The sequence below is a fragment of the Paroedura picta genome, chromosome 6 (genome assembly GCF_049243985.1).
Source record: "Paroedura picta isolate Pp20150507F chromosome 6, Ppicta_v3.0, whole genome shotgun sequence".
Lineage (NCBI taxonomy): Eukaryota > Metazoa > Chordata > Lepidosauria > Squamata > Gekkonidae > Paroedura > Paroedura picta.
In genome coordinates, this window is record NC_135374.1 from 57,275,145 (window position 1) to 57,293,901 (window position 18,757).

Here is an 18,757-nt window from a genome sequence, read left to right on the forward strand (position 1 = left end):
GATGGGCATCTGTTTCTGTCTGTTAGTGCTTTTGCTGTACAGCAACTGGCAGCCTCGTTTTAAAGGGAGGTTTAATGCTTTACTGTTTTATTGTTATGACTATGTTTTGAGTACCTGTGTGTAGTTTTTTAAATAAATAACATTTATCATTATTGGGTATTTTAAATTATTCTGCTATGAGGATAATATAGAGCTTCTCTGACTACTGGGCACCTTATGCATGGCAAGAAACTTCGCAAAAATCTGCCCAAAAATATGTTGTTGTTCTTATATCTGCACAAGGGATTGTTTTTGCTGTGTTTTTATTATGCATGACAACCCCTCCTCATAGCATTGACTGTTTTTTCAGCACAGTATCTAAAACTAGCTTTGCACCAACTTTTCTTATGTGATGGCACTGAAGAAGGTCTTTTTTTACTGCATAAATGTTAGTGTATTTTTGGTCTTCTCCCCGTTTCTGCTCACAGTCCCTCGACTACCTACTGCTGATACTCCACCTCTGTCAGCAATCACGTGAACATGCCATTTACCCTGGCAACCTAGCCTACTGTATCGCTGTGTGAATTAGTAGAAATTACCCTGTGGTATGCATGGCATTTCCTCCACAGCCTTCTGCAAAGCTCTACATTTGATCAGTGACCATGATGGGGGAGGGGGAAGGCCTTGTTTGAAAGTGAAGCAGTGGGGTCTGAAATGCTGGTTCCGGTTGCACAAGAATGAGGAAGCAGAGCTGCTTCAGGCTATGGGCAGAGGCTTACATTATGGGCTCGCCAGTGATTGAAAAAAACTTCATGGGGAATGGATATTATGGTGGGGGCTTTAAGTTTGCATGGGAGCCTGCAATCTGCTGTAGTCCATCCTGCCCACATTCCATGAGGAACAGTATACCTCATAGGGGGAAAGGCGGTAGCTTTGGCATTCATATGTCTGTGTGTCCCCATGGAAAAGTGTCCATGTCCATGAACTACAATTCCCATAAGGCCATGTCAGCAGCATGTGCAGTCAGGTGACTTTGCAACACAACAGAGGAAGTTCCCCCTCACACATTTACAGTCAGAACAGTAATGCATAATCACTCAAAAAACACAACAAAGCATATGCGTAGCAGGAATGTTTTAGAAACGTTTTGAAAAAGCATGATTTAAAAGGGTCAGTGAATTGACTGCAAAGGAAAGCAGTGCATGTGTAATAGGCCCACCCACCACATGTAAATGGAGGGAAATCTACTAATGCAGAGTTCAATATGTACCATAAAAGAAGGGGAACCTTGGGTTGCTGTACATCTTATCAAGGTGTGAATGCTCTTGGCACATCAACCACACTCCATCTGACCTAACAAAAAATCCTGTGCGCAGTCCTATGGCAGTGGCTACTCGATCCACCTTTTGTGTATCTTTGGCAGAAAAAGCAATTACTAAAATAAGTTTGAGTCCAGTGGCACCTTTAAAACTATGTTTAATTGGGTATAAGCTTTCAGATGAAGTATGCATGCACACAAAAGCTTATATCCAAAATTAAATTTTGTTAGTCTTAAAGGTACCACTGTTTTCTTCTATTGCTGCAGACCAACACCTGAATCTAAAATAACAACGGATCGATAAATAAATATATTCTGCTAAGTAATTGCTAGTGCAGCAACCTCAGGATTAGCTGACTGTGTATTCCTTTTGCAAGCACCTATTCTTGGTCCTACTCTAGTCTCCTGTATGTACCAAGGGTAGTTGGGAGACAAAGTCAGAGTGCTCCTGGGGGCAAACTGTCAATGCAATGACGGGATAAATAATGTTCCCAGTATTCGTTTCCTTCCACTGTTGCTGCTATATGATAAGTGTGTTTTTGTATGTTAGATAAACAAATGATATATTTTCTTTTAAAGAAATTTAAGCCATGCACAGATATATATATTCTTATTTTCCTTTCCCTTATAAGTTTAAGTACTAGTGCCTTTTATAGTTAGAAATCTGGTTTCATATCAAATATAGATCATTGGCAGGAGTGCTTTAGTTATTCCCAGCATTTCTTCATAGGTGACACATTTCCATCCATATCACCAAACTCACTCCAGGATCTGACCCGAGTTCAGCACTTATGCACTCCTCCTTTCCTGATGGTAATAAGGGAAGTCAGAAATATTAAAGACACACACTGTTGAATGGTGTTTAAGTACACCAGTGCATTTCAGTGGAGATTTTGACAAGCAAGTGGCAGTTTTTACAAGACAGAGCTAAGCTATATGACAAAACGGCCAAGTAATGAATTATGTTTAAAACAGTAAGCGGATAAAACAATGAATGGAAGAGGGATTTAACAGAAGAGACACTGAATTTAAAACAGCACATTCAGATCTATTTCTTAACTTCCCTGTATCAGTTTGGTTGCATGGTTAACCATGACTGATTCTTCTCCAAATGTAATTAAAAATTGGGGACATCTCTCAAGAGTAGCACAGGAGTTCTAGGACATATAGTGATTCTGTGGCTCCAGTAGTTGGACCCAACATAGTGTATTGGTTTGTATGCTGGGTTAAGATATAGTAAAGCCAGGTTCAAATCCTCACTCAATTCTGAAGTCTACTAAATGGTCTTAAGGAAATCAGTCGCTTCCAGCCTGATCTACTTTACAATTAGATGACTGTTCTTACTCCTGTAGGAATGGTGGGATACAAAAGTCAAACAATTAGTGGCTGCGATTTAATGCAGCTGCCATTGACAAGGTGGCAGCAGGGCCGATGAGAGCAACGGCGGCTTGGCTGGGACGTGCTCCCTGCAGCCGGCTGGTGTTCTGAGGGGGCGGGACGCCAGCCTAAATAAGGTTAAGTGTGTCACCGCCCCCTTTGGCTCTTTGCGCCACTTGCCTCTTGACAGCTACCTGCCCACCCATCAAGCCAAGTGAGCCTGTTGGCAGGGATTCCCGTCTGCGAACAGGAAGACCTGAGCGTGGGGGGTCTCTTTAAAGAGACCGGCTACCAAGAGGGCATGGCCAACCCGGCTGGGAGGCCAGGGGCCCGTGGCCAGGCGGCTGGGGTAGTCAATGGAAGCGGACGCACATTGGCCCCCATCAAGCCGCCTCCTGAGTACCATGGCGTGGTGCGACTTGCTCTCCCGGCTGGGAATAGGCAGGGAACCCGAGCACCAAGAAAAGAACCTTTCCAAAATAATGGAGAAGTCTCTGCTGTTTTAACTGTTTTAATTAAATAGTTCTGAAGAGAGTCATCCCATCCTTCTACATTGCAGGAGAGAGGCAGGATATAAATCATAAAAATGAAACACATTTAAAGTCAAAAATAGTGCTCTATTTAAAATCTGTGTTTTAGTCAAAAGATAAGACAAACTAAAACAGGAAGGGCACACTGGGGGTTGATTTCTCTTTTCAAGAACTTTGGAGCCACCAGTCACAAAATGGCAAATCAGTAGGTGGAGCCAGCCACAAAATGCTAGCTTGTATAAAAATCACCTAGCACTAGAAGACATCTGGAGTTCTTGGATGTCTTTTGCTTGTCCCAAAGCAAAACACATCTACTCCAAACGGTAACATGCTCTGCAGGCGGGAAATATAAAGTTATTTAAATATTTTCTTTGAAGGAAACAAATAGCAACCTTGATGCAGAGAAGAGTCAAGAGTATGCTTCTTTCTTGTCCAGAAGAGGGACTGTGTGCACATGTGACAGAGAAAGATGACAGGCAGACAAAAAGATGTTAGTGCTGTCTCTTTTTCCCCCAGAGCAAAGGTGTGTATGTTTAGGTGCATCCTTGTCCTTTGCATGGAAGAGAAAAAGGAGAGCTGTTGGATCTTTAGAAGAAGGAATTTTAAAAAGATTACAATCGTTCTGGAGGTGAGCACATTTGGAGATTTTGGAAAATAATTCTATCCACATTTTGGAGTTTGCTTTCAATGAAAGGTAATAACTGATTGCCGACCATTAATACAGCACTAACACAGAGGAAGAAACAACAAGGGGACGGCTGAATGACAAGGGAAAGAAACCCCATTCAATAAATCCTAAACACTAGCAAATGCAACACAGCAACACAGCTCCTCCTGGGGTAGTAGTGGACTAAACTACTTTTCCAGCAGTGTTTTCATTAACTTGACTGTCACTTTTCACAACAGGCCAGACAGCTAATTTTAGTTGCTTGGGGAGAGAGTGGTCACTCCCAAGAGACTTTACTCCCAACCCTGAGCAGAGCCAATTTTACATACAAGATCGTTTATGAGTAGTAATACTCCAAAGATGCCACAGCAATTCTCTGTTATATCTACAAACATTGAGTTGGAGCAACACTTTTGCTGAAATAACATGTAGTTTTACCCTGAGTGACTGGCAGTGCTATTTTAACTCCTTTCGAGGTCCATTGCAGTCAACAGGCTTAGAAGGGTGTAACTCTGCGTAGACTGGCATTCTGTGTGCGTGTATGTTTGTTTATTAAATAAATAAATAAAATATTATATCGCATGTGTGTAATACAGCCAGGAGATCCTTGGATAGTCCGGCAGCAAGGAAAGAGATGTTCAAAAGTGGCGTTCCATTGCCTGCCACCATGACATGTCCCTAGTGTTCTTTGGAGGTCTCCTATCCAAATACTAGCCAGGGTCAATCCCATTTAGCTTCCAAGATCTGAGAAATCAGACTTGCCTGAGCTATCCTGGTCAGGATTCTGGGTTGGCAAGAGAACTGGAAAAGGTAGTGGGAAATCTGTCTGTGAAGGCCATGGTGCAGAAGTTAGCATTTAACAGGCAACCTGGATGGGCCAGGTAGATATTCTCCTTGCTGGTGTTCCTGCTAGGAGAAAGGTGGTCCTTTGGTGAGTGGCTGTGGCTGGATTAGTCCTTTCTCTAGCATTTTTGCTGGAGGGAGGAAAGTATATTCTGCCTGCTCCTCTGGAATCAGTCCTTTCCCTTGCTTCTGTAACTACAGGGCAGTTGATGCAGGTGAAATATTCCATTACATAGAATGTACAATCCTTACATTATCTGTAAGTATACAGAAGGTAGGGAAGACGGTGTGGTACAGACTGAACCCATCAGATCTCAGAAGCTACACAGGGTAGGTATTTGGAAGGGAGACCACCCAGGAAGTCTGCAGAGGAAGGCAATTACAAGCCACCTCTGCTGTTTATTTGCCTGGCTGGAGTTGCTCTAAGTTGGCTGTGACTTACGGCACTTTACATGCACACAGACATAGAAGACACTGCATTAATAACAATAGCTTTATTTTTCTAACCCACCCTTCCCATCAGGTTCATGGCAGATTACATCAAGTAATAAAATACAGTCATAAAATTAAAAGGACATATTAGGTTAATTAATCAGTTAAAATTCTACGCTTTTTACATGCATCTGCCTGATTAGATTTAAGTCTCTGTGGGAATTTTGCTCTCTAGGTAGATAGAGCTTCCTCTTCCTATAGAGCAGGGGTAGTCAACCTGTGGTCCTCCAGATGTCCATGGACTACAATTCCCATGAGCCCCTGCCAGTGTTTGGACATCTGGAGGACCACAGGTTGACTACCCCTGCTATAGAGGTTTCCCCAGGGTGGCCAGCCAATGCAATTGGATAAGAACTGGTGACATGTGCACCCTCCCACTGGATCCCATGCAGCTTCATTTTGTATCATTTGGATTTTACAGGTTAGTCTCAAGAGAAACCCTGCTTAGAGCAAGCTGCAGAAGTCTAACCTGGAGGTGACCATTGCATGGATCACCATCACTAGGTAAGGTGCCGAGAGGTAGGATGCTAGTTGTCATGCTGGTGTAGGTGGAAAAATACCTGACAAGTGACATTCACAATCAGTTGGACCCATTAAAGAGCTGGTATTCTCACCAACGGCTTCTCAGCATGTAGGCCCAGCCAGTGTACTTCTGTCTTGGCTGAATCCAGTTTCAGCCGACTCAACTTGAGCCAGTCCACCATAGCTTCCAGGCATCTATCCAGGTTTTCTGGGGGTGTTGATGGATGGCCATCCATTAACAGAAATAGCTGGGTGTCATCCACATATTGCTGACAACCCAGCCCAAAACGCAGATCAGCTGGGCAAGTTGGATCATGTAAACCAGTGGTCCCCAACCTTTTTATCACCGGGGACCACTCAACGCTGGGGACCACTCACCAGGGACCACTCAACACCTTTTACTGAGGCCCGGTGGGGGGGGGTAGTTTACTCCTCTACTCTCAACCACTGCCCTAACGCTCTCTGATCGCTATGGTAATGTTTAAACATCCCTTCAAAATAAGATACAGACATGCCACAACAATGAAGTGTGTTGTAAAGGGCTGGGGGGGATGAAGTAAAGGGCGGGGGGGGGGAACAAGGCGTCCTTCGGGGCCCACCTCCAATTAGTCGAAGGACCACATGTGGTCCGCAGCCCACAGGTTGGGGATCGCTAATGTAGACATTAAATAGTATCAGGGACAGTATTGCTCCCTGTGAGACCCTACTATTTAGGACCCAATACAAGAAGTCCCCCCCAGCTCCGCTCCCTGTCTGTGATACTTTGGCTAGGTGATGAACCAAGAGACCATGATCAAATGTGTTGAATTTTGCTATGATATCTAATAGAAACAGCAGCACCAGCCTGTCTAGGTCCAGTTTCCTCCAGATATTAGTAAATACTTAAAACATTCATTAAGAGTTTACATTGTATTGTACCTCATGTATTAAAAGACATTATTCAGGCTGTCAATGAAGCTTAGTCTGAGTCAAGAAGCAGACTGGGTTTTTTAAATCTATCTATCATATATAATTCTCCTTTGCATGATCTCCACAGTGCAAGATTTCTTCTTGCTAAGGGCTACTTTATATATCCTACATGAATGTCACTTCCACACAGGAAACTGTATATAGCCCAGCGTATCCTGTCACATGGGATGAATGCACAAATATCTGTATCATTTCATGGGCATTCTGGGGGGGGGGGGGAGTTCCACTTGGTGGTTAATTTAAAGAATGTATATATAAACAGTAAAATAATGTTCATAATGTATGCAATTGTCTACATGGAAGTTAAATTAATGATTAAAAGCTCTTAGGTATCAAGAAGCATAAGACAGTTGTGCTGCCTTAAAAAAATCCACCTAATAGCTGTGGACTCCTAGTTTGTCTGTATAGGTATCATTTGGTAATGATGACTATGTAACTTGTAATAACCCAAGGACAGCTTCCCATAAAAGAGGCACCACCTCCTGTTCTGTGTAGCTTTCTCTCAAAAGGAAAAGAAGGTTCTCATCTACAAATCATCAACAATACCCAATAATTTGCCCTCAGTAAATAATATATCATTTTCAAAGTACACTGGGTAAGATGTTTGGAATTCTTCAGCAAATAAATAGAACAACTTTGCTTAAAACATTTGGAGTTTGACTATAGTGCTGTTCACATTTTGCGGGGAACACATACATCCTACATGTTCAGGCACACATCTATTGGTAACAGAGAACATGTGTGTTTACAAATGAAATCAGAGACTAGTAGTTGTGGTTTAAATCACACGTTCAGATCTACAAGCACTGAATATTGTTAATTATATGATGTACACCACCATGAGCCAATTTCAGGAGGGCAGTATAGAAATTTAATAAATAATATGGGAATTAATATGCATATTTTCAACTGCCATTATTTTAGGCTCACGGAAGATGATTGTATGACAAAGTGAGTGATTAGTATACATTTGAACAGATTAACTTTTAAGATTCTTAAGTAATTTACTGTATGGGGATTGTATTCTATATCTGTTGTAAGCTGCCCCTAAGACCTTTTTGGAGAAGGGCAGCCCAGAAATCCAACAAACAAATAAAATATAAAGAAAAATTAGGTGTCCAATGTACACAAATTGTACATAGCCCTATTCATAAGTTACAGTGAACACATACTACCTGTGCATTACATACACTAGAGACCTGTTCACTCCACATATGAAATCAAGAATGTGGGGTTTTAAGTCACAAAATCAGCTATATTTGCATTGACTGTAACATGAAAATTGCTCAACAAACATATAAAGAAAAATCAAGTGCACACTGTATATGGATTGTGCCTTCACTGTAATTTATATATGCATCAAGTAATCCTCATGTTACGCTCCACACATGTATAGCTGATTGTGTAATTAAAACTGAACTATTATCCCAGGTACTGGTCCGTAATTCCATTTGTAATGTGAGAATGTTGGCTTTTTTCTTACAAACAGACGTAGGCATGTAGCTGAAGTATGTGTCCACTATAATGTGGAAAAGGCTTAGTCACAAAGACTAAACAAGGTATCCAGATTCTGAAGCTCAAATTCACTGAACACCCACACTTCACGGCAACAATATGGTAAGGCTTTGTCTTCTGTGACCTTCTGGTTGGTCTTCCAGCAGCAGCTGGTAGGCTAGTGTGTGAAACAGGATGCTGGATGGACCATCAGTTTAATCCAACACATTTGATCATGTTCTTATACATGTCTTGGCTCATATGTTATTTCTCCAAGGAACTGTAATTATGAGCTGCTTTAAGTGAAGGAATTTTAAACATATGAACTGGTGTTAAGTTAGTCAAGTATCCTGTTTTAAAAGAATCCCAGTTCCATGAACATTTAATTCAGGTTCTCTATTATGTTCTTGTCAACGATATTAATATTCATCCTTTAATGGTCCTTAATGTATTCAGCAGAGAGCTTAATACAATTGTACCTCAAGTTCCAATATTTCTGAAGTGCCAGAAAGTGGTGTAGTTTCCTCTAACATTTTTGTAACCCAGTACAGTGGCATTGGATGCCTGTGTCTAAAGCTGCCTCTGTAGAAAGTGATGCTGGTTGCTGCAGAGATCATGTTTCCCAGTAACCAAATATCCTTGTAATTGATGGAGTGGGGCGATCGCTTTTACCAGGAACTCTCAGAGATTAGCAATCTGGTCAATCCACATGGGGTATGATACTTTCAAATATGAGTCCAAAGGAATTTTCTGCCACACAGAAGCATTTCCAGGAGCCTCCCCCTGGGGCCTGTAATATTCTATATTAGTATTTACTCCCACATAAATGTAATTAGCATCATAGACTGGAAAAAAGTAATGAAGGCAAATATATGCAAACTGTAACTATTCAGGCCTAAACTTTCAATTGTAATGTTTGTCATTTGCTGTTTATTAGACCCATTTGCCTCTCTGATGAAATGCTGTGGCATGTGGATACATTCATACAGCAATAAGTGAAAGACATTTAATAAAGCAATGCTTGCCTACTAAGATAAAAACAAGAGAGGCGGAGAGTGCCACCTGCTGGGATTTCCTAAACTGCCTTTCCTTTGTCTTCAGAGCTGCTATTGCCCCTTTTCCAGTACTCATGTTTGACTTTAATTAGACTAGTCCGTAAAAGTGATGAGGCATGCAGGCTGAAATTAAGCCTTGAATTTTAATTGTAAACAATTTAGTTTCATAGAAGTAACCCAAGCTAGTTTATGTTTATCTCAGAAGCAAATCCCAAGATGAGACACGTTCAGTTAAATGTTCATTAAATTGCAGCCTAAATACCAATAAATCTTTACCCAATGGATGAAAAATGCAGACATTCAAATATCAGAGGGGACTGGGGGCTGCCCATTCCATAATAAAACGGACAGCACAAATTATTACAAAACTGTCATATATTCACACACTCAGTGATTTGATCTGCAACTTTTCTGCTGTACATTCCCATCTGTCAAAATGCCTAATAAGGTAGGCTGTGGGGCAATTTCTGAAAGTGAAGTAGAAAAAAAAAAACTGTCTTGAATAAATGGGAGCCTGGAGGGAGTGTATTAGAGCAAACACAGACAAAGCTGAAGCAGACACCAGGGTCATAGAACATGGAGTCATAATCTCTTCACTTGGCAAGTAATCAGGCAACTGATGCAAGGCATTGATGCATTGGCAGACCACAGGTTAGGTGAGATTCCTTATCAGAATTTCCAACAGGTCTGAACAGGACCTCTCATACAATTGCCAGATTCTGGCCTGGAGAAAGAACTTCTCCTTGAACAGATCCACCTTGCGAACTGGGGGCTGGATTGCTCTGTGTCTAAGGGCTCCGCATGAATCAGGGGAAGGGAGCCCTGACACGTGCAGTGCTACCTTCTGTCTGTCTGCCTACTTGCCTCATCGTCTCATCTTGCAGACTGCAGGAGGAACAGCACACAATCCAAAAGACCATTAGTCAAAGAAGCTGAGAGAAGAAACTAATGAGGCATCAAAATCAAACTATATAAACAAACAATCATTACATGTAATGCATACAATCTTAAAATTTAAAATAGTACTATTGTAAAAGTGGTGAAAATTATCTCCAATGAACTGCCTAAATGCACATACTCCAATCAATATTCAATCTGCATCCAATCAGTATAAACATCTATGAACAGAATAGAATAATAAACAATCATAAATACAGAATCAAATTTCCTCAACAAATCAAAAATGTGTAATAAATACACTCAAGCTTTAGCATATCCAGTTGCATGTTTTTTCACAGACTTTCTCAAATCTTAGATCCAAGTGGGTAGCTGTGTTGGTCTGAAGTAGCGCAAAAAAACTGAGTCCAATAACACCTTTAAGAACAACAAAGATTTATTCAAGGCCTGAGCTTTCGAGTGTATACACTCTTCCTCAGACAAAATGGAAAGTGTTCTTAGAGGTCAATTACCTCCTGGATTCTAACTAATATTTCCATTGCTCTGCTTCAGCTTTCCTGAGAAAATAAGAAGAGATATAATCTGCATGACAAAACTGACATCATCTTCAGACATTTCACCAGATTTCTTTCAGGTGCCAGAACTGAACATTCATATGCCTCACTTCAGTTGTGGAGGCGGAGCCAGCCACAAAATGGTGACCGCAGCTTACCTTCAGTCACCCCATGAAGATCTGCATGCTGTGGCGGCATCTGCTGCCAAAGCAATATTTTAAAAAAATATATACAGCCCATCAAATCTTCAAAGGCCAACCAGAATCCTCCCTGGGCTGAAGCCCCACCTGGCCCTGCCCACTTTCTAAAAATTGTTGCCACTCAAAGACACCACTCTGGAGAACCCTGCTTTACAAAATTCCTGGTCCCAGTTTCTTGCACACTGAATCAAATTATTCCAAACATTATTTTAGCAAGGGGGTACTGAGCATAGAGGAAAAAAGGAGCACAATGGGGGGGGGAGAACTTTAAGCTGTGATTTGAAAACACAACTAAAATGATTTTTGGCTGTTGCCTATAGGAGGTGCTGACTCTCCCCTGGGAAGACTTGACTAGTGTTCATAGAGAGAGTGGAAATATAGCAACAGGATGCACGGAGGGGGAGGGAGGCAGACAACCATGCTGCCACTGGGGAAGGGAAAAGCCCCAGTCATGGAGGAAAACAAGCCCAAGTCATATGGAGGAAACCACACCCTCTGGAGCTAGAAGGGAGGAGGGAGAGGGAGAGGGAGAGAGAGAGAGACCCAGGTGCCTGAGCCATTTTACAGGAGGCTAAAAGGGACAGCCTGAGCTGTGACCCTGTGGAAACACCCAAGGACTTGATAGCAGTATGGTGGAGCAAAACATGTCTTGTAGTCAGATGCCACCTACTTGGGTCAGTTAGCATGCAGCAGAGGGGAGATGTGATTTCAGCATGTAAGGAAATATTTTATACCTGCTCATGTTTTAGGGGGGAAATGTTTCCATTGCAGAGAGCTTGAATTCCCAAGCAAATTGCTGAACAAATAAACTGCATTCAACCAAAAGTAGTCCCCCCATAACTGTGCAGCTGGTAAGCCTATTTACATGGAAATCTTTGTCTCACTGTTGTTAGACTGCTTGTCCTAGACTTTGTTCTTATAGCTAAATGAGAGGTATCACTTGAACTGACTTGCTAAAAAAAAAAGAAAGAGTTTATACAGATTGTCAGTGTCTATCCTTAATTGTTCACTCATAGTAGCAATAAACAAATACATTTTCTTTACAATTGCCCCATGAATTCCATGAGTGCTAGAGTTTTCATGAAAGTACCATTGTTTTCTTTTTCATTTTTCAGATCAGTTTGGGACTTTGTACTTTTCAGTTTGGGACTTTGTACTTTTTTCTGTGAATGCTTAACTACCTTTAACATAATCTACTTGAGAGGTTTTCTTAATTCAAACTTAGTCCTCCCCTCCCATTGTGATTTTAAATTTGTGTTATTTTTTAATGTATACTATATGTTGTAAGCTGCCTAAAACTCCATGAGAAAAAAAGGTAGCTAACAGTTCAACAGGCAGTGTCTGTTATCATCAAAATACTGTATGTAGGTTCCATTACTGATCCAGTGCCATCGGCTTCCTTGTAATAAGCCCTTCTTCAAACACATGCTGGCAAGAAGCTGCTAGCCACATCTTGAATGAAATTCTTGAATTTAGTGCCTGTTATCTCTCCATAGGAGTGAGTCCAACTATGTTCCTTTTGTTGACATTTTTGTGCTCTTCTCATTAAAGAGCAACGCTTATGTATATGCACAATAGAATTTTATATGTATTTGTTTGGTATCTTCATCAGGCACATATTTCTAACAAAATTCCTAAATAGCTGGTACATGAAACAATATATATCATATCAAAACAACAAAGCTGTGGCAACTTACCATTCAGCAATATGAACATTAATGTAGAGCTCATTCCATAGCAGCCCCAAGTCCTGCTATATAGCAAGAAAGCTCTTAGGTAACAGACATACAAACATGTATTTAAAAGAGACAAAATGTAATTCTCAAGATAATCCTGTAATGACTTGATATATTACTAGTTTTTTTTCTTTTTGACTTCCAAATATATCAGAGCTAAACCCATGTGTCTTTAACCTTGTTTTTGCTGTCATGATTTTCAGATATAACAAGCTAAATCCAAAGAGTTATTTAGACCCAATCATGATAGTGTTGTCAATTTATTTATCTAAGATACCTCAAATTTCAACAAACAATTCTGAACATTTGTATATGTGAATTCTTTTGCAGTGTATTTGCAAATTATATCCTTTGGAGAATGATTCCTTTCATTATAATGCTTCCAATTTTTCATTTCAAATTTGTGTTCTCATAGTTCTAGTGTTAAGTCTTAATTCTCATTGTTCTAGTGTTTTTTCCCCTACATATTCCAGTTTGCATGGACCTAATAGTAAATACACAATTTTTTGGAGTTACAATTAGACAAACTCATAGATTTTCTCACAAATGATGATTTGGCATAATATAGATCCTGGCCCTCAAATTACAAATTGAACAATTGCCATATGTGTAATTTCCAGTTGTTCCATCTATTTTCTTAGGATATTTTTTAAAATCAGATTTAATAACTATATCCCTTCCAGATTTCATCTTCAAGATCCAAATGTAGGTAATTGCTCACAGCCTGGTATAGACTGTATTAAATGCCAGTGCTTGTATAAAGCACTGGAAAACATGTGGCAATTGTTCAATTTATATTTAAATAAATTAAATGTTATCACACAGAAGTATTTGAAGATAGTTTACAATGGTTTCTCCATCTCTCTTCATCTCATGACATTTCCCACAATTCAGATAGAAATAAAATACCAAAGGTATGATTTCCTAAGAGCTTGAGGCAAGCCAGCATGCAAAAGTAATTACATCATATTAAATATGCTTTCTTTCATAATTGTTCATCTTTTTTATCTGTAACTTACCATGAACACATGCTGAGATACAGACAAGGATTGTCCATCATCATGGTCATTTCAGGGTTCATTCTGAAACACCAAGTAATTTATGACTGGCATAAGCTCCAAAAGTTGTTTTATTACCACCCATTCTGAAAATGCAATTTATAGTAACAGAATGTCTAGATTTCCAATATCTCTTTCAGATACTAGCTACTCTATCCTGTAGCATAACATTTAAATCTCAATTGATTTTGTAGAAAGGACATGCCTATCTACATCGTTTTGTCTTAAAAGGAGACATTAACTGAGAAATAGGCACCCTCAGTAGACATGTTACAGAGAGGAAATAATAAATTGTTCTAGAGTATGTAAGGGGCACTCATAAAGCATTGAGCTTGCTTCACATTAAAAAAATATTCTGGTGTGGGGTTTTTGGTTGTTTTTTGTAGACTGCAAATTCCAGCATTTCCACTGCCAGTTCTTGCCCTAGTAAAGGATACCTGTTATATCATCATCATGTTATGTATTTTCCTGTCTACTGTGACGTCATTATGTTGTGCATTTTCCTCTCTCCAATGCAGGTATCTCATATACAAAGAAGATCTGGTTTTGAAACCCCACTTTACCCTAAGGAGTCTCAATGCAGCTTACAATCACCTACCCATCCTCTTCCCACAACTGTTACTTTGTGAGGTAGGTGGGCCTGAAAGAGTTCCGAGAGAACTGTGGTCGGCTTATGGACACCCAGCAGGTTGTATGTAGAGAAGTGGGGAATCAAATCCACTTCTCCAGATTAGAGTCTGCTGCTCTTAAACACTACATCACTCTGGCACTATACAAAGGGTCTTATCTTCCATTAAAGAAATCTAAGAGAACTATTCCAAGCAATCCATCATTTCCTTTCTTGTAAAACAGGTTTCTTGTTCCTTTTTTGATTGTAGTTCTTTAAAGGACCTTAATTCCTTTAACTGTCAAGCCGAAACCAAACAAAAAAAAATCAGAAAGAGATCTGCATAATCCATTCTCTTTCATTTTTCCATCTTCCCTTTAATGTACATTTATATAATCTTGTTCGGCTTCAAAGAAAACTGGTTCAGCGTTTTATCAGACATTCAGGGCAAGTCATTTTACTTTTGATTTGTTGTTCAAACAATAGCTTATAGCCATGTAGTGGAAGAATTACCCTTATGAAAATGTTTCCAACTGAATAAAAACTCATGGACAACAGGCTTTATTAATACCAAAACAGTTTTCTAGCTCCTGTTGCATTTCTCTGTGCAACAGGCTTTTCAGTGTGTACTTATAGTTAGGCTTTTTTGCTCCAGTGTACATTACATTGCACTTCCCTATGACGAACCTCATTTGCCATGTCTCCATAGATCCCTCTGAAGAGCTCATAGTCAGGCCTGTAACCAGAAATGTTGTGTGGGGGGGTGGGATTATTTTTATTAGCGGGTTCTGGAGGCACTAAAAGTTACAGCAGCTGCAAGAACAGTTTGCATTTGGGAATGCATTTTTATATGAATAGCACAGCAAGAGACAGAGTTACACAATTTTAAAAATATATTTCATAGATTGAGTGCAGAAGAAAGAGAGAATCAGTGGAAATTACCCCCCTCCAATTCTTATGGAAACAGAAGTGTCTTTAATGCTGTGTCCTGAACCTTTTAAAACCCTCTTTAGGATTCTGCTTTTTAACCTACTGCTCCAATGCAGGGTTGCCAAGTGATGAGGAAAAAACAGTCCAGTCTTCTCTTCTGCCTTTAACGTTAGTTTGATCTGAAGAAATCTGCAGGTGATGATTCAGAAGGCAGGGGAATACATTTAAAGCTGTAATTCCCATAAATGCCTCAACAACAAGTTGTTGTTACACCAAAACAGGATAAAGATCTATTTGTATGTACAATATTAGTTGGGTCTGCAACAGGTGATATTATTTAAAAAGTATGAAAAACTTCCAGTCTCCCTTTCCATGAATTAAACCTCTGTTAAATGGACAGGGCATTAAGAAAGTGGTATGCTTAACTCTGGTACTGGGTCAGTGTCATTGAAGCTGTAATCTTAGAACTCTTTCCTGGGAGTAAGCTCCATTAAATAAAATTGAACTTACTTCTAATTAGACCTCCGAATATGCATATTTAGCAATGCTGCTTCTATTTACTTGCATTGTAGTACAATTGCACAGAATTATTTAGCGTATTCTCACTTCCATACCTACTACTCCCTAAAGCAGAAGCAAAAACTGGCAAAGCCACAGCTGATCACATAGCTAAAAAACAAAAGCACAGCCAAGCAATCAAGATAACTCTCTGTTCCAGTTGGTGGGTATTGAATAGTGGGTTCAATAAGGTGGAGTCGCTCGTGTGGCAAAACGTCAGCTTTTTATTGATCTTACACAACTGAACTTATATACAGGTCAGAGGTTCCCACCAAAGTATGTGATTGGCCCTAAGCAGAGCCCTCTGCTTGGGTAATTACAACCACCAATCGCTGGCTGGATCCTGTGACCTAGCCAATAGTAATTATATATATATCCAATGTTAGCACTAGGATCCAAGCTCCCTATCTCTGCAGCACCATATACACAATATACCTTCCCCCTTAAGTACATTTCCACCAAGTGGCAGATAATGTCCTGCAGGTAGTGGAGCTGTATCTGGATCCACTGGGAATGGTGGGGTTGCCGGGGTCAGAGTGGCAGTCTCAGGCATTGCAGCTTGCTCTGCCGGTTCTGGGATATCCACACTTGGGGCAAAGCTGTTGCAGCTCTGGAGTCACTGGCTCCGGGACCTCTGATTCCAGGGCTGCTACAGTTGCTGGGCTAGAGTCCTTTGTGGCTGGCACGTGTTGCTGCATCTTGTTTACATACTAACGTAAGGTGCAGCTGTCCAGAAACAGCTCTTGATGAGATACGGGATCTGTGGCCCAGGTGACTACTGGTGGAACCCAGTTGGGACTGCTTGCATAGTTGCAGACGTAGACTGGGTATTCAGGAGCAAAGGAATGGAGCACCATGTCCTCCACCTGACATGGTGGATGATATGATGTGAAATCAGGGTGGATCCAATCCAAGGTTGTTGCAAGCCACTGGCCCATTAGCTATTCAGCTGGTTGCAGAGCTGGATGTGACGTGATGCTGGAGCAGGAAGTCTGCTAATCTCCATGACCATTTGCCCTGGATAACTGGTCAATGCTTCCTAGTAGTCCGGACCATCCTCTCAGCCTGGCTGTTGGTGAATGGATGCTGATGTGATGTGCCAGATCAGGTTACAGTTCATGAATTCTTAGAGTTCTGATGACCTGAATTGGGCCCCGTTGTCTGACACAATGGTGTCTGGCATCCCGTGGGTTGCAGAGAGTCTGTTGAGGGCCTCAATGGTGATCCATGAGGACATTGTGGAGACAGACACCACCTCTAGCCCCTTGGAGTATGAGTCTACAATGACAAGGAATGACTGTCCCTGGAACAGATATAAAGTCAATATAGTTCCTTGACCACATCGTTTCCCAAGGCCGCACAGGAGATTGGGGGATCTTGAGCCTATTTGCAGCATACAGCCTAGTCCTCAGTTTCTTTGTCTATGCCTGGCCATCAGACTTAGCAGCGTGCTTCATATGCATGATGCCTGGGTGGCACTAATGCAGTACCTCCAGCACTGCTTTGTGGGGATAATGACCCGGTTACCCACAGCAGGTGGCCTTTGTGGACTGACAGCTTGTTTTGCTGGTACATGAAGGGCATGAAAATAGAGTCTGGGCACGGTGCAATCTTAGGCTGAGAATGCAGCAATGCAGTTTGGGTGGTGAGCTGTTGTTTTAGTTCAGTTGTGTGTGATCAATAAAGAACTGATGTTTTGACACATGAGCAATTCCTTACCTTATTGAACCCACTATTCAATATTGGAATCCTCAGAGGCCAGAAATCTTGACAAAACAAGGATAATTATAATCAGTCTATGTCTTCTTAGCCTATGGTTCATGGTATATGTTGAGTAAGCTAATACAGAGTTCAATATTTGGTAAAATAATTATGGGATTACACAATTGCTGGGAGTGGATTGAGCAGCACATCAGTAAACAGGGATTGAGTTACACATTAAGCATGTGCTGATGCAATCACATAGCTGCACTGCCATATGAACAGTGTGGATCCATTCAACTGTTTTTTGTACTCCACTTTTTACTACTTGAAGGAGTCTCAAAACAGCTTACAATTACCTATCCTTCTTTTCCTCACAACTGACACCCTGTGAGATAGGTGAGGCTGAGAGAGCTCTGCAGTAAGATAGTCATATTAATTGACCTATATCTAAAACAAGACTGAGATTCTAACATTGTTTACAATGCTTTGGAACTACTGATTTTGCCTCAGTTCCCTGCATTTAGCTGTGCACTACTAAAACATCCATTTTCTCTGGTATATGTTAAATGTGCATGTCAATATTTTTCAGATTCTCAACCTGCAGAGACTGCTTCTGTTTATACTGACTGCTGCACAAGTGAAACGTTCTCCTAGCACGCAGTAGCATATGTGCCTTGAGTCATTATTTCATTACCAGAAAACCAACAGAATAATGGTGAATTTGCAGAAGAGTCCAGACTGATCAGCTCTGGCTTCACAGAATTGCTTAATATGTTATGAAATACTTCACCAGAAAGTCTGACGAAGAGTGCTTGCACTCAAAAGCTCATGCCTTGAATAAATCTTTATTGGTCTTAAAGGTGCTACTGGACTCTGCTTCTATTGTGCTGCTTCAGACCAAACCGGCTACCCATTTGAAATCACCAGAATGATATTTCATACATGCAACTTATATGCAGATACTTCTATGAATATTCTATCAGAAACTGAGGAATTTCAAACAGCAGCAACACAGATAGGTAAACGACACAGTGTAATATACACACTTGCTATTGACATCATGGATTTGCTGGAGGAACTGCCTAACATCTGAAGCAGCCTTCTGCTTCAGTGGGCATGTCTGAAAAATAACAAGTGGAATTGCAAAACATTTGGTGATGTTTGAAATGCATATGGCAATAAGCTACAGGGGTGAAACTTTCAGGGTAATTTTTGAGCCATGTGCATTTTTAAACTATTTGGAAATAAAACAGTAATGAGCAAAAGA

At 40.7% G+C, this 18,757-nt stretch overlaps 1 long non-coding RNA gene across 1 annotated transcript; it reads left to right on the forward strand.

The window, feature by feature from the left end:
* Nucleotides 1-5,623: 5,623 nt before the first annotated feature.
* LOC143839875 (uncharacterized) lies at nt 5,624-18,749 on the forward strand. The gene is made up of 4 exons (XR_013231919.1): nt 5,624-5,710; nt 8,187-8,314; nt 14,210-14,321; nt 18,080-18,749. It is a non-coding gene; the product is annotated as an uncharacterized LOC143839875 (long non-coding RNA).
* The last annotated feature ends 8 nt before the right edge of the window (nt 18,750-18,757 follow it).